We start from the raw sequence: 13,993 nt of genomic DNA on the forward strand, positions 1-13,993 counted from the left end.
CCACCCCCCCCTTTAATTCAGGCCAACCCTAGGTTCTCTCCTCACCCTCTCCCATCGTCAGGATGCCTTTTTCTTGCCTCAGGGAGTACTTGCTAATCTAGTTCATCTCCCAATGCCCTCACCCTGGTTTCTCCCGGGACCTGGAAGGCCACCGGCTAACCTTGTTTTCTCCGCCCATCAACCCCCTCTTATTGCCAACCCCAGCAGTCGCCAGAATCTTCACCATCCCAAATCGTAAATGGGCACTACTGAGAAATTTCCTCTGTCCTCGCTCTGTTAGCAGCTCTCCCCCCTGGACCATGAACCCTTCTTGCTTTGCGCTTGCTACTTGTATTTATAAACACTGGCAATTTGATTTGGGGGGGATGGTGAGCGTATCACTGTTGGTTACATTTAAACGAGGTAGCTGTATGTGTTGTTTTGATGAAAGGACAGATTGTAGACCAAAGACTAGGTTTAATATCAAAAGGAAGTAAAGTTTCTTAGTTTCTAAATGAAAAGAAAAACCAATTATTTTTCTTCTTAACATTGCTGGAAAAACAAAAAGCGAACCTACTAAGGAAGAATGCCTATAATTGGGTCAGGTCACAGCATATGCAGTGAAGTGAAAATCTGTTAAGTGTTACCCCGTTTTAGGTACTCAGTGATGTTTGATGTATTTATCTGTGGCATAAGGAGAACAAAGACGATCTAAATCAACCCAAGCAGGCTGTCATGGAGTACATGCCAGAGTATTTAATGTACTCAACAAATAGGTACTGAGCATGGGTCAGGTGCCAGGTACTGTTCTTGGCAGTGGCTATACAACAGAAAACAAAAGCAGCCAAATGTGGTGATGGCAAAGTGGTGGCATTCAGCGTTGTCAAGCGAAGAGTTAATTAAGTGACCAAATTAAGCAATGAGTTGCCAGGGGAGAGAAAGTAACAAGTAAAGAAAAAACTTGTTTGCCACTAAAATTCAAAAAGAACCCAAGGGGTAATGAGACAGAGCCAGCCGATTCAGATGGCACATAAAAAGACTCATCAACAGTGGCAGGTTTATAGCACATGACAGAGGAAGCTGTGCCGAGCTGAGAAGAGGAAGCAGAGAAGGAAGCAGAGAAAAACAAACTCCGTGACAGCAATTGGAAAGGAGCCACTAAGGCTACAGAAAACAAGGAAGGCCATTTTTGAACTGGATCCTGGAGGGACTGAAAAGCCAGAGTGTCATTTGAGGATACAACGAGAACAATCACACTTTTTTACATGTAAGAAAGCAAGTGAGCACTTTAAACTCTGGAATTGGGATAGCAACGGAGGGGCCTATGGTATGAATATGAATTTTGACTTACATTTTTATTTATTTTTTGCTTTTAAAAAAAAATGTATATCTTTATTGATTTCAGATAGAGGAAAGGAGAGAGAGAGACAGACAGACAGACAGAAACATCAGTGATGAGAGTCATTGATGGGCTGCCCCCTGTATGCCCCTGACTGGGGGCCAAGCCCGCAACCTGCTTTGTATTTTTATTGCAGCAAAATCTTGAAAATGTTAAAAAGACAAAATAATAGTCGATTCACATTTACCCTTCTCTAGAAGCTTCTAGAAGAGAAAAGAAAAAATAGCTAGGTCTACAAGAGAGCTATGATGGACTGTCTTGAACATAAGATAGGAGGGTTTTTAAATATTAGTAAGTGATTTAAAAAATATATATTAAGGGTTTATTTTGAGCCAGGCTGAGGACCAGGGAGATAACTGTGAGCAAGACATGCGTGGTTTCTACCCTTTTAGAACTGACCAACTTTACAGGGAGATACACGAATAAGCAGTACTTTGTTAGGGAAATTTCTGTGGTGTAAATTACCGTCTAGGAATTCTGGAAAGTTTCCAAGAGGAATAATATTTAAACTATGATCTGACAAAAAATCGGAAAGCCAGGAAAAGGAATATGAGATGAGGGGAGAGAGTTCCAAAGAATTGGAACAGCATGCATGAAGCCCCTGGAGTGGGTGAGAGGAAGGCAGCTTGGAGGGAGGAAGAGCCAGTGGATGTGGCTGGAATGCACCGTTCTAGGGAGGCAGCAGTGAGAAAGGAATCTGGAAAGGTAGACACCAGATCTGAGAGGGCCGCTTAAACTGTGGTTAGAAGTCCAAACTATTCCAAGGGAGTGGGAAGCCACTGAAACAATTATATATAGAGGAGAGAGGTGATCTTATTTAAATTTTAGATCAACCTAACTGCAGTGTAGAGAATGGCCTAGACTGGATGGGAGGAAGAGTAAAGGCAGAAAATCCAGTTAGGAGATGAGACCAATCAGCCTTCCTAGGTAACCACTTTGAAATAAGAATTGAGTACTGAGTATTTTCTAAGTAAAATAAACCAGACAGAGAAGGGCATACCATGTGAGTTCACTTACATGAGGAATCTAAAAAACAAAACGATTGAATAAAACAGAAACAGACCTGTAAACAGAGAGAAGAAAAGAGGTGGGGTGGGGTGTAGGGGGAAAAAAGAAATATGCTTCTTTGTTTAAAGCATTTTATTTGGAAGTGATTCAGATAAGCAGAAAAAATATTATTATTATATTTTATTTATTTTATTTTATTTTATTATTTTATTTTATTTTTTTACCCCTACAGTAGTTGGGGGTCAACCACCTCCTCCTGCTGTCCAGAAAAATATTATTAAAAATATTACCCACCCCACACCCTCCCAAAAGAATTGAGTTTTGTTTTCTTATCCAATCTACAATCTTTTTCTTTTTTTGGGGGGGGTTTTCTGGCAGTTTTGCTATAATGTGTCCAGAGGTGGTTTCCTTTTTTTTTTTTTTTTTTTCATCTTAAATAGAATTTGTAAAGTTTGAATATGTGGCTTGAAATCTTTCATTAGCTTGGAAAATTCTTGGCCATTATTTCTTTCTATATTAATTCTATTTTATTCTCTCTCTCCTCTCCATTTGGGACTTCAGTTATGTGAATGTGAAGCTCTTTTCACTGAGTCACATCTAACTCCTATGCTTGTTTATGTATTTTTATTCTTTTGTCTCTGTGCTGCAGTTTGGATTTTTTTCTGTTCTCCCTTATAGTTCATAAGTTCCCTTTTTAGCTACATCTTATCTGCTGTTAAGCCTATCTGCTGACTTCTTAATTTCAGTTATTGTATACTTAAGCATCATAATTTCAATCTAATTCTAAGACTTCCATATGTGTGTTGAAACTCTTTATTTTGTCATTTAATTTATTGAACATATTAATCAGTTATTTTATAATTTGTGTCTGATAACTTCCATATCTGGGTCTCTTGTGGTTATGTTTCTATTGTCTGACTTTTCTCTGGGTGGCCAGTCAATTCTTATATTTCTGTAAGCATAATTTTTAAAAATTTCCGGGCATTGTATTTTGTTTATTGTTTAAAAGCTATATAGATGACCTGAGGTGCTAGGTGATGTTATCGTCCTTACAAGAGTATTTATTTTAGCTTCTGGTAGGCAGTTGGGAGTAGGGGCAATGAGCAAGTTAATCCAATAAAGGATTAAGTTTCTTTTGAGACCAGACTTCAATCTTTGTAAAGGTTGGTCTGTTTTTGGTTTATCCTTACTCCTAGCATTCTTTAGGATTCAAAACTGTTCCTTTTTTCTGTATCTCAAACCACCCCAATACATGTGGCTTAAAATAACAATGATATATTATTTTTCATGATTCTCTAGGTTGATTGGACAGTTCTGCTCCATTTGGTGTTGGCTGGGGATCACTCATAAACCTGCATTCGCCTGAGAGCTTGGCTGTTGGTCTTTTGGTGCTCTTCCACATGCCCCCCTCTCTCTACATAATATGCCATCTTCCAGGGCTTCTCCATATGACCTATCTCTCCATTGGGATAACCTGGACTTCCTTAAGCATGGAGGTTGATTACTAAGAGGGAGAATTCCCAAAGTACAAAACCTCATGGGTAAGTGCTTGTCAAATCTCTCTCTGTATCACTTTTATTAATGTACTGTTAATAAAAACAAATCAAATGGCTAAGCCCAAAGCCAATGTGAAGAGTGACCACTGCAAGGCATAAATACTGGAAGGTATGGTTCAATGGGGGTCACCAATGTAACAGATTACCACACCAAATGAAAGCCTGGGGTGCTTACCACGGTACCTCCTCTTTTGTGGCCCTTGATCTCCAATTTCTGTCATCTCAGTTCCGTAAGACTGCCCACTGATCTTGTAACCTATAACCTGCTAAACTTGTTTATTAACTCTAATATTTTTTAGTGGATTTCTTAGGATTTTCTATATACAAGACCATGTTATGTGTGAATAGAGATCATTTTACTTTTTTCTTTCTAATCTGGATGCCTTTTATTTTTCTTGCCTAATTGCCCTGGCGAGAACCTCCAGTACAGTGTTGATTAAGGGTGGCAAAAGCAGTTATCTTTGTCTTGTTCCTGATCTTAAGAAGAAAGCATCCAAACTTTCACCATTAAGTATGATGTCTGCTGTGAGTTTTTCATGTATGGCTTTTGTTATGTTGAGATAATTTCCTTTTATTTTTAGTTTGTTGAATGTTTTATCACGAAAGGGTGTTGGATTTTGTCAAATAATTTTTCTTTATCTATTGAGATGACCGTGTGTTTTTTGTTTTTTATTCTGTTGATGTGGTGTATTGCTTTAGTTGATTTTCAGGTGTTAACGAATTTGCATTCTGGTATAAATTGCACTTGGTCATGGTACCTAATACTTTATATATATTACTGGCTTCAGTTTGCTAATATTTTGTTTAAAAATACAGGGGTAATATTGGAGAAAGAGAGCAATTACTTTTAGAGGAATTCAGCTTCTAATTATTTACTGCAAAAAAAAAAAAAAATCAGAAAAAATGGAGAAAGCTAGGAGAAGGAAGAGGAAAAGATAATTTTTAAGTGTAAGTTTCCTCCAACCCCTTAGTAAAGAGAATATATTGCCAAATGGGGGGTCATTTAAAAGTTTATGTGGCATTATCCTTCACTTAAGAAAATGATCCAGCTGACCTGATGACAATCCAACATTAGCTTTTGGGTATTTTTCTAGTAGCAGCAATAGGTTTTCCTGAGGCCCCATGACTAATGGGCAAAGTTATCTCTTGGGCACGCAAATTGGTTCCACTGCCTCCACTTTGGAAGGACTTTCACTTGTAGTAGATGAGCTATGACTCCAGCAGGACACAGCATAAAGAAATGCATACTAGTGGATCATTAAATAGAGAGGGACATGGGAGGGAAGGCCAAGGTTTTCACTGCCAAACTAGAGTTTTCTTTAATTTGTTAGGCAGTGGGCAGCTACTAAAGATTTTGAGTCAGGGAATGACATGATTGAAGATATGATATTGAAGATTTTGAGTCAGGGAATGACATGATTTTAAGATTAAACTGGCATTAGTGTATTGAACACAAGAAAGAGGTCAAGTAAGCAACTATGGGGTGAGAGTGAAAAGTATGCAGAATTAAGGTAGATCTTTAGGTTTGGGCAATTGGATTTGATACTTTTTGAGGCTGGATGATCTGGAGTCAGAAAAGAAGATGGTGACATTTAACTAGGAAAGTTTGTCTGCAGACTTCCCTAATCATATCACATGCATTCAGCTGGAAATAAAACAGTTAAAGCTGATAAGCATTTACAAGGAAAGGACACTGGGACTATTTAATTTGGAAAGTGAGAAGATTTTACAAAAACAACTAAATGAAAGGACCCATTTATTTCTCTGATGACCTGGCCTTTAACTCACCACACTCACCTACACATGACACTACATGCCAGCTGGAGAAAGCAAAGCTCGTTCTAGGAAAAGTGCCCCCAAGCACACACTCCCGTTTTTGCCCCACTACTCCTCATTTTCTGTCCCTGCTCCTGCATAGCTAGCTGTTCCATATTCAAGTTTTCCGTATTGCTTTTAATCTGCTTGTGGCCTCTTGACTACAGTAGCATGTGATTCCCCTTCCTGCATGTTGGGTATGTTTATCTCTGGTATTTCAGATATCAGCAATCTCACAGTTTCAAATAAAAGGATTCCTCTGCCAGCCCAGACACCCAGAACCCTCCTGCTCAGTCTGACTACAGAGTCTCTGCCAGGGAATAGAGATTGGGACAATTTATTTTAATTATATTAGCAGGCTTAATTTCTCCAAAGCCACATTTTATAAGGAATATATAGTCATAATGTAACAGCTTGTAATTCTCTGGTTAATTGAAAATTCTAATAAGGAATATGTTTATCTTGATAGCAATGTTGAAAGTCAGTTGTTGACAATAGAAAAATGGACTCCCCTATCTTTAGCTGACCAATCAAGATTTGAGGCTTTTAGCTCCTTCTGAAACCAGGAGGACCCAGCTCTCAGGCTTCAGCTTCATCCCAACATTGTTTAGAAGTCTGTTTCATTTCCCTGATGTTGACTCACCAGGTGGGATTAATTTTCCAGGGTGTTGTGCTAATTATAGGCTAGTGGAGCTAATGGACTCAATCAAAACAGAAACAAGTGAAAAAGGAGCAGAACACTCTAGGTTCTGCTGGGTGCAGAGATATTTATAACATCACAATTGTATGATGACTATTAATCAGTAAGTACCGCAGTGACCCTCAATTTTCAAAAGCATCCACTATCATTTTCTGGTTAATCTTTCCCATCTACTACTGCATTTGTTTTATATGAAAGGAAGGGCTAATGAATTACTTGCCTGAAGTCATGTCTGTGGTTAAGTTAAAGTTATATTTTAAACGTTGTGAATAATAATAAAAATAATGTATTTGTGGAGTGCTTTGCAGTTTTCAAAGAATCTTCTCCTTTGTCATTTTACTTACACTTACTGAGCATCCCTAAGAAGGTTCCCTTTTGGCTAGTAGAGGATAACAGAAGAGAAGAGGTTTGGTTCCCAGCCATCTTTCTTAAATTTGAACTGAATGAGAAAGTTAAGAGGCCGGAGTTGTTCAGGAGTCAGAGTCTGAATTGTATGATCTTCGCTCTCCACCTCTTTCTGTTAGGCTTTCTTGGCCTTTGAGGTTCCGTGGGGCAGGTGTTCATTCACATTAACCTTTTGCTTTATGAGGCTTTAGTTTTGTTCCATCTAAACCTAAAATGTATGAACTCAGAATCTAGTGGCATTAGAAACCTCAATTAAAAAATGAGATAATCCAGAGATTGCTTGTACTAGAATATTGGAATCAAACCTTAAAAAAGTGGAGTTAGTTCTAGTGACTGTTGTTCCTCGCAGGACACCATGTCCCCTCACTTTTCCCCACTCAACAGCCTGGGCGTTTCCTGGCCTTCATAGGTACACACTCTATATTCAGTCTTCCCAGAGCCTTTCATAGTCCCATAAGCACAGACTTGTACAGTTGTGTGGGTTTTTAAAGGTCGTGGAATCTAACTTCATCAACTTACAAGATGAAGAAGCTGAGACTCAGGGAATTGAAGTGATTTTTCCAAGTCCCACAGCTAGTAATCATCAGAATTGGAGTGAAAACCTGCTGGAATTTGGCTCCAGTAGAAAAGGAACTGGATGATGACAGTCACACTCCCATTGAAACAGTGTTTGCCACAGTACAGTTGCTGAATTAGCCACATAGAGAGCAGTTCCCAAATGCGTTCAGAGATGCTCCCTGACATAGGGTTCTGTGGTTACATTACTTGGTTCAGTTGGGAATTCGTGAGGCAAATTAGAAGATTGGAGACTGCGAAGTCCCTTGCGAAGGAATTTTGTTTAACCAAGAATTTTTCAAACTATTTCATCATTTTTTCAATTCAAAGGAAACTTAGTCACAGCCTGTATAATTAGTGTTCCTTGGAACATATTGAAGAACAAATAAAAGGTACCTGTTGAAATAGGGCAGTCACAAGCAGGGTGAAAGCTTACTGATAGGTTCTTCAGTACATGTTATTTTATCTTCACAAAACCTTGGGAGTAAGTATTACTGTCCTTACTTACAGATGAGCTCAAGACTCTGGTTTCATGTGATAGATTGAATTCAGGCTTGCTTAAGTGTAAAGGTGTGTTTATCGGTTCACGTAACCGAGAAGCTTGAAACGTTGAAACTAGCAAGGTTCTCTTTTTCCTCTGCTTCTCTCTGTTTGCTAGGTCTAGTCATTCTGTTCACAGGTAGGTGTCCTCACAAGAATGGAGACATAGTTGTGCACAAATTAGGTTCATGCTGCAAGCACTGTGCAGCCAGGGAGGAAAGGATTTTTCCCCGTCTCCAGCACAACATAGCAAGATGCCGGAGAACTAGCCTATTGGCCAGCAGGGGTCATAAGCTCTTCTGCGGCCTATCTCTTTGCCTGGGAAAATGGGTAGTGCGATTGGTTTAGACTGAGTCTCATGCCCTCTGCTACGGACAAAGAAGATATATTTTCAGAAGATCAGAAAGGAACTCAGACAAAACAAGTCAGTCTGAAAGTTAACCTGTCTCAGTTCACATAGCCAGTAAGTGCAGAACTGGGATTTGAATGCATGTCTGTCTGACCCCAAAGTATATGTATTTCTTCTTCTATATTGTGTTTTTTTCAATAAGATACAATCTCCACTTTTAAGGATGGAATAGTCTGGTTGGAAAGATGCACATCCTTGTAGTAAGAGTGGTGAAAGGTACACATGCAGTGGGCATTCAGGGGATAGAGAGAGCATATCATGATCATACCATAATGTTCAGAGTCAGGCTCCTAATTCTTTTGCAATTATGGGCACCTTTGAAGATCTATGAACTCTGTGAACTCTTTATCCCCCAAATACACACACACACACACACTATTTTGCATGCATTTTTGTGTGTGCATGTTAAAGGTGTTCATGGTTCTCTAAGGGACTTAAGAGTTTGAGTAAAAATTACTGCTTCAAAAATGTACTTATCTAGAAGAACCAGTTCAAAAGATCTAGCCTTGCTGTGAAACACTGGTATTGTCAGCAGCAAACTTTTCAACCTCAGGTTTGGGTCTTTCAGTATTAGCAAAGGGGGTTCAGGAAGCCCAAATCAGAGCCATGGAGACAGAGAAAAGCCTCAGAAAATAGTGTGCTCCTTGGAACAAACTTTGTGACACACTAATAAATAAATGGTACTACTTAAAATGGGGCAATCACAAGCAGGAGTGGGAGCTATTCTCAGAAGGTAAATACTACTATTTTTGGCATAAATAATAGAATTATAACCATCTAGTTTGACAAAAAAGAAACATGGAAAGAGTAAATAGATTTACCCAAGGACATACGACTAACTGAAGAATATCTGTAACTGAAGTAACCAGGACTCACGTGATGCTTTTGCCCAGTGCTTTTCTTCATTCCATGTCACCACATACTAACACCATAAATAGGGAAAATGATGAATATAAATAGTAGCATTCATGTATTGTAAGACTCATCTCACTTTACTATAACTTGTTTTAACTGTCTTTTTTTCTCTACTAGACTGTAAACTCCATGAGAGCAGGACCTATGTCTGCTTAATAACTCACTGGTACGTCCCTAGGACGTAGCTCCTAGTGGACACTCAATGACACCTCCCTCCTCTGAACCACTGAGGCTGACTGAACAGCAGGAATTCCATTGCTCAAGACAGAATACACCCTCTGCTGTTAAATAACTTCTAATGTGGCTTCTGACATCCTGCCCTTGTTTTCTCCCTCGGCACCACCTGTCCCTTACCAGTCATCCCGACTGATGCCACGGAAACCTCCCCCTTCCATACATTACGAAGGCCCAGGGACTTCCAACTCCTGGCTGACTGGCTGATTGAGCCCTGGAGGTGCAGTTCTTTCCTCCATTTCCCTCTGGACTCTCATAGGGAGATTTCTCGATCCCTGGGAGAAACAGGCTTCTGGCCTGCCCAAGAGAGGCTAGGCGCACACCACAGAGAGCATCACCTCGTCCTCCATAGCGGATGCATGCAGTATGACTAGCCGTGATAAATCATACATTTTTATAAATGTCATCTCTCATAGTGTTGTTATGAAACTTAAAGATAATGGAGCGTGGAAACCACCCAGCACCATGCTTGGCATAGCAGTTGCCTTTCCTCTCGCTCCCTGTCCAGCTGTTAGGGTAATGGAAGCCAGACAGATGGAGTTCCTGTGTGTATGGGCTAGGACTGGTTTTGGCTGTAAATAACAGAGAATTAAACATAAGAGCTTAAGGAAATAGCCTTTTCCCTCACACAACATTAAGTCTAATAGAATCTGCTGGTTTGGTTTTAAGTCTGGGAGCCTGTTAAACCCACGGCCAAGAGCTCTGCAATTCTCTCGGCCTTTTCCTCATGTATATTGCCCCTGAAATGGCTGCTGCAGCTCCAGACATCATATTCATATCTGAGACTGGAGTAAGGGCCCTTTTATCAGGAAAGCAAAAGGCTTTTTTAGACCACTATCGATCCCCAGCAGTTTTCAGGTCTCACTGGGCACTCGCCCTCATGGGAAGTTGAGAAAATGAATGCTTAGCTTTTCCCGCCTTTACAGTAGAGGCAGACACCTGGTGGAATGAGGTTGTCATGAACTGGTGTTTGGTTAGCTAACTTCAAGTATCGCCACACCGAAGCTTCCAGTATGACCCTCAGCTGTTCTGCAGAGCTGGGGAAGGGAGTTAGGTGTCAGTTAGCAAGATTCAACTTTGCTTTCTCCTCTTTGTCCAACTAAAGATCAAACTTAACGTAGTTGGATCCCATCTGGAACATATATTAAGCTGCAGAGACAGTGGGATGCTGGAGCTGGCTTCTATTATTTCCTGAGAGGCAGTTGTTAAAATTTTAGGAATAATATGAACCAGCTAGCTGATAAATACAGTCATTATTAAAAATTGAATTATATGAATTTATATTTAAGTAAATTACATTGAAAAGGGTAATAAATACTTAAAACTTATTACTTCCTAATATTTCACTACATTTTATTGCTAACTTTTCTCTTGAGTTTATTTATTTCTACTGTATCTGTCCATGGTATTTAAAAAATGTGCTACTGTGCATTTTTTCCCATCTGTGTTTGGTAACAGCATGTTGATAGCTTTAAATTGGCTCTGGTGGGAGTATTGGCAAATGCTACAATTTTTATTTTTTTTTTGAGAGCGAGTCAGTTGTTAAATATTTACCAGCACACCACTATGCAGAGAGGTTGGAGAGAGGATGGAAATGCATGTATTTGAGTCAAGTAGGTAGGCATTTCAAAACAATTTTCAGAGCCCTGCAGAGATAAAACATAGACAGAGATGGTTTCCTGTGTTTTAAACCAATATAATAAAAATGCATTCTATAGGTTGCTTTCTTTCTGCAGGGATGCAAAGAAAGTGTAATTTCCTCAGCTTCTGGTTCTTAAGAGATCCTTGGACAATGCTGTTCTCTTTCATTGCCACTATCATAATTAATACACACCCACTGCATACCTACTAAGGGTTAGATTCTGAGTTTAACCAGGTAACATCAAATATGGCCTCTCTTTTTCTTTACTTTTTTTAAAAAAGTATATATTGATTTCAGAGAGAGGAAAAGAGAGGGAGAGAGAGAGATAGAAACATCAATGATGAGAGAGTCATTGATCAAGCCCGCAACCGGGCACGTGCCCTGACCGGGAATCGAACCCCGATTGCCTGCATCCTAGGTCGACGCTCAACTGCTGAGCCACACCTGGCTGGGCTCTCTCTTTTTCTTTTAAAGTATGTTTTTATTGATTTTACAAAGAGAGGAAGGGAGTGGGAGAGAGAGATAGAAACATCGATGAGAGAGAAACACTGATCTGCTGCCTTTGGCACGTCCCCTACTGGGGATTAAGCCTGCAACCTGGGCATATGCCCTGACTGGGAATTGAACCAGTGACCTCTTGGTGCATGGGACAACGCTCAATCCACTGAGCCACACTGGCCAGGCTATGATCTCTATTTTCAAGGAGCTTATGATTAAACTGGAATATTCACAGAAAAAAATAAGAGAGCAGTCTATTCTGAATGTTCCATACATTCTTTTCATAGCATTTATCTTGATCTCTCTATCTATATAATACATACATGTAATATGTATATATATTATGTGTATATACACAAATACATATACTATACACACAAGTATATATATTCTTGTGTGAACCTTTGTTTAATGATGTGCCTTCACTAGGCTGTAAGTTCCATTAGGAAAAGCAACTGCATTTCTTTTGTTCACAGCTGTGTCCCTGTACCTACACAGTGCCTGCAAGATAGTAGGCACTCAGCTAATGCTTGTCGAATGCATAGATGAATGAATGAAATGAAAGGACTAGAACGGATAATAAGAGCTGTGTGAGGTGAGATGAAGGAACACTTCTCAATGACTGGAATGGTTGGAAAAGCTTTGAGGAAGTGCTAGGACTTGAGTAGAATCTTGAAGAAAGGGTAGGACATAAATGAAGTATGGCTTACTAACAATAATTGCTGGTGTGAAGGTACAGTAGCTGCTCTAGAAAATAGCAGTTTCTTTTAAAACTAAAAAAGCACTTACTATACAATGCAATAATTGCACTCCCGGGCATCTATTCCAGAGAAATGAAAACTTATGTTTATGTAAAAACCTGCACACTAATGTTTGTATATTCATAACAGCCAAAAAAACTGGAAACAACCCAGCTGTCCGTCAGCGAGTGATAGCAAAGTGGCACGTCCATACTATGGGATACTGCTCCACAATAAAAAGGAATAAACTGTCAGCATAAGCAACAAGGTGGGTGGATCTCAAGGGAGTTATTCTGAGTGAAAAAAACCAATTTCAAATGATTACACACTACCCGATCCCATTTATATAATACTCTTGAAATGTCCTAGTTGTAGATGGAAAGCAGAGTAGTGGTTGCCAGGGGGTCGGGCCTGGGGGCAGGGAGGAGGGCTGGCTGCAAGGAGGTAACAGGATGGAACAGCTCTGCAGCTTCATTGTGGTGGTGGTTATGCAAAGCTGCACGTTATAAAACTGCCATGAGCTATAGACACACACAGGCACACACAAGTGAGTCCATGTGTAACTGGTGAGCGCAGGGTGAGCTCCGGGGGTCACAGCGATGTCGGTGGTGTGGCGCTGATATGGTCCTGTAGTAATGTGAGATGCTAACATTGAGGGGGGGTGAAGGGTTCGTGAGAACTGTATATTTTTGTGCAACTTCCTGTGAATGTATAATTATTTCAAAGTGAAAAACAAATTTAAATGCATAGATCAGATCTTTTACTTAAAATTATTATAAGATTTCCCATCGCAGTTAGAGGAAGATCCAAGCACCTTACTTTATGTCATTTGCTCCTTGCCTCTCTCTCTGACCTCATCTGTCTTATTAATTCAGCGGAAGCCACACAAATCTTCCCTCGCACACATTGTGCCCTTTGTGCTCTTTCTCACCTCTGAGATGTGTCACTTGCTGTTTCCTTCTTGAAAAGCTCCTCACATATCTCATCCGTATGTCATCATTCAGCCTCGCCTCAGTGTCGCCTCCCCAGAGAAGCTTCCCTTTACCCCGTCTAAAGCACCCCCTCCACTCTGTTACTCTCCTTGTCATCACGCAGTTCACTTTCTTCCTAGCACCAGCCAGCATCTGAATTTGCCTTTCATCTTTGTCCAACTGTCTTCCTCCATAGGATGTAAACTGTTCGCCCTGGGCCCGAGCTGTCTTACTCATAGCAATATCTCTAGTGGGTTCGACAGTGCCGGCTGCTCGACTCCAAGGGAAACCCCACCCTCCACACACTCACAGTAAGTAGCACCTCTCTCCCCGCTTTGGGTTCTGAACAATTTCAAGAAATGCAATTAAAGGGTAAAGACAGAGTGAAACTATCACCTTTATTACTGATAGAAGCTATTTGGGAGCATAGTTCAGGCAGTGGAATCCTAACCGGTTATAGAACTGGGCAGCCTTGCCCATTGGGTCCCAGTCAGCTCTGCACTGGATTAGACCCCCCTCCTCCAACACCGGGAACGTAGGTGCACGCTAAATAGTTTGTGAATTAAAGAGGGAAGAAATAAAGGCTGTGATGAATTCCTGAGTGCTCTTTCCTATTGGGTTTGGGGA

The sequence above is a fragment of the Miniopterus natalensis genome, chromosome 9 (assembly GCF_054644295.1).
Source record: "Miniopterus natalensis isolate mMinNat1 chromosome 9, mMinNat1.hap1, whole genome shotgun sequence".
NCBI classification, from domain to species: domain Eukaryota; kingdom Metazoa; phylum Chordata; class Mammalia; order Chiroptera; family Miniopteridae; genus Miniopterus; species Miniopterus natalensis.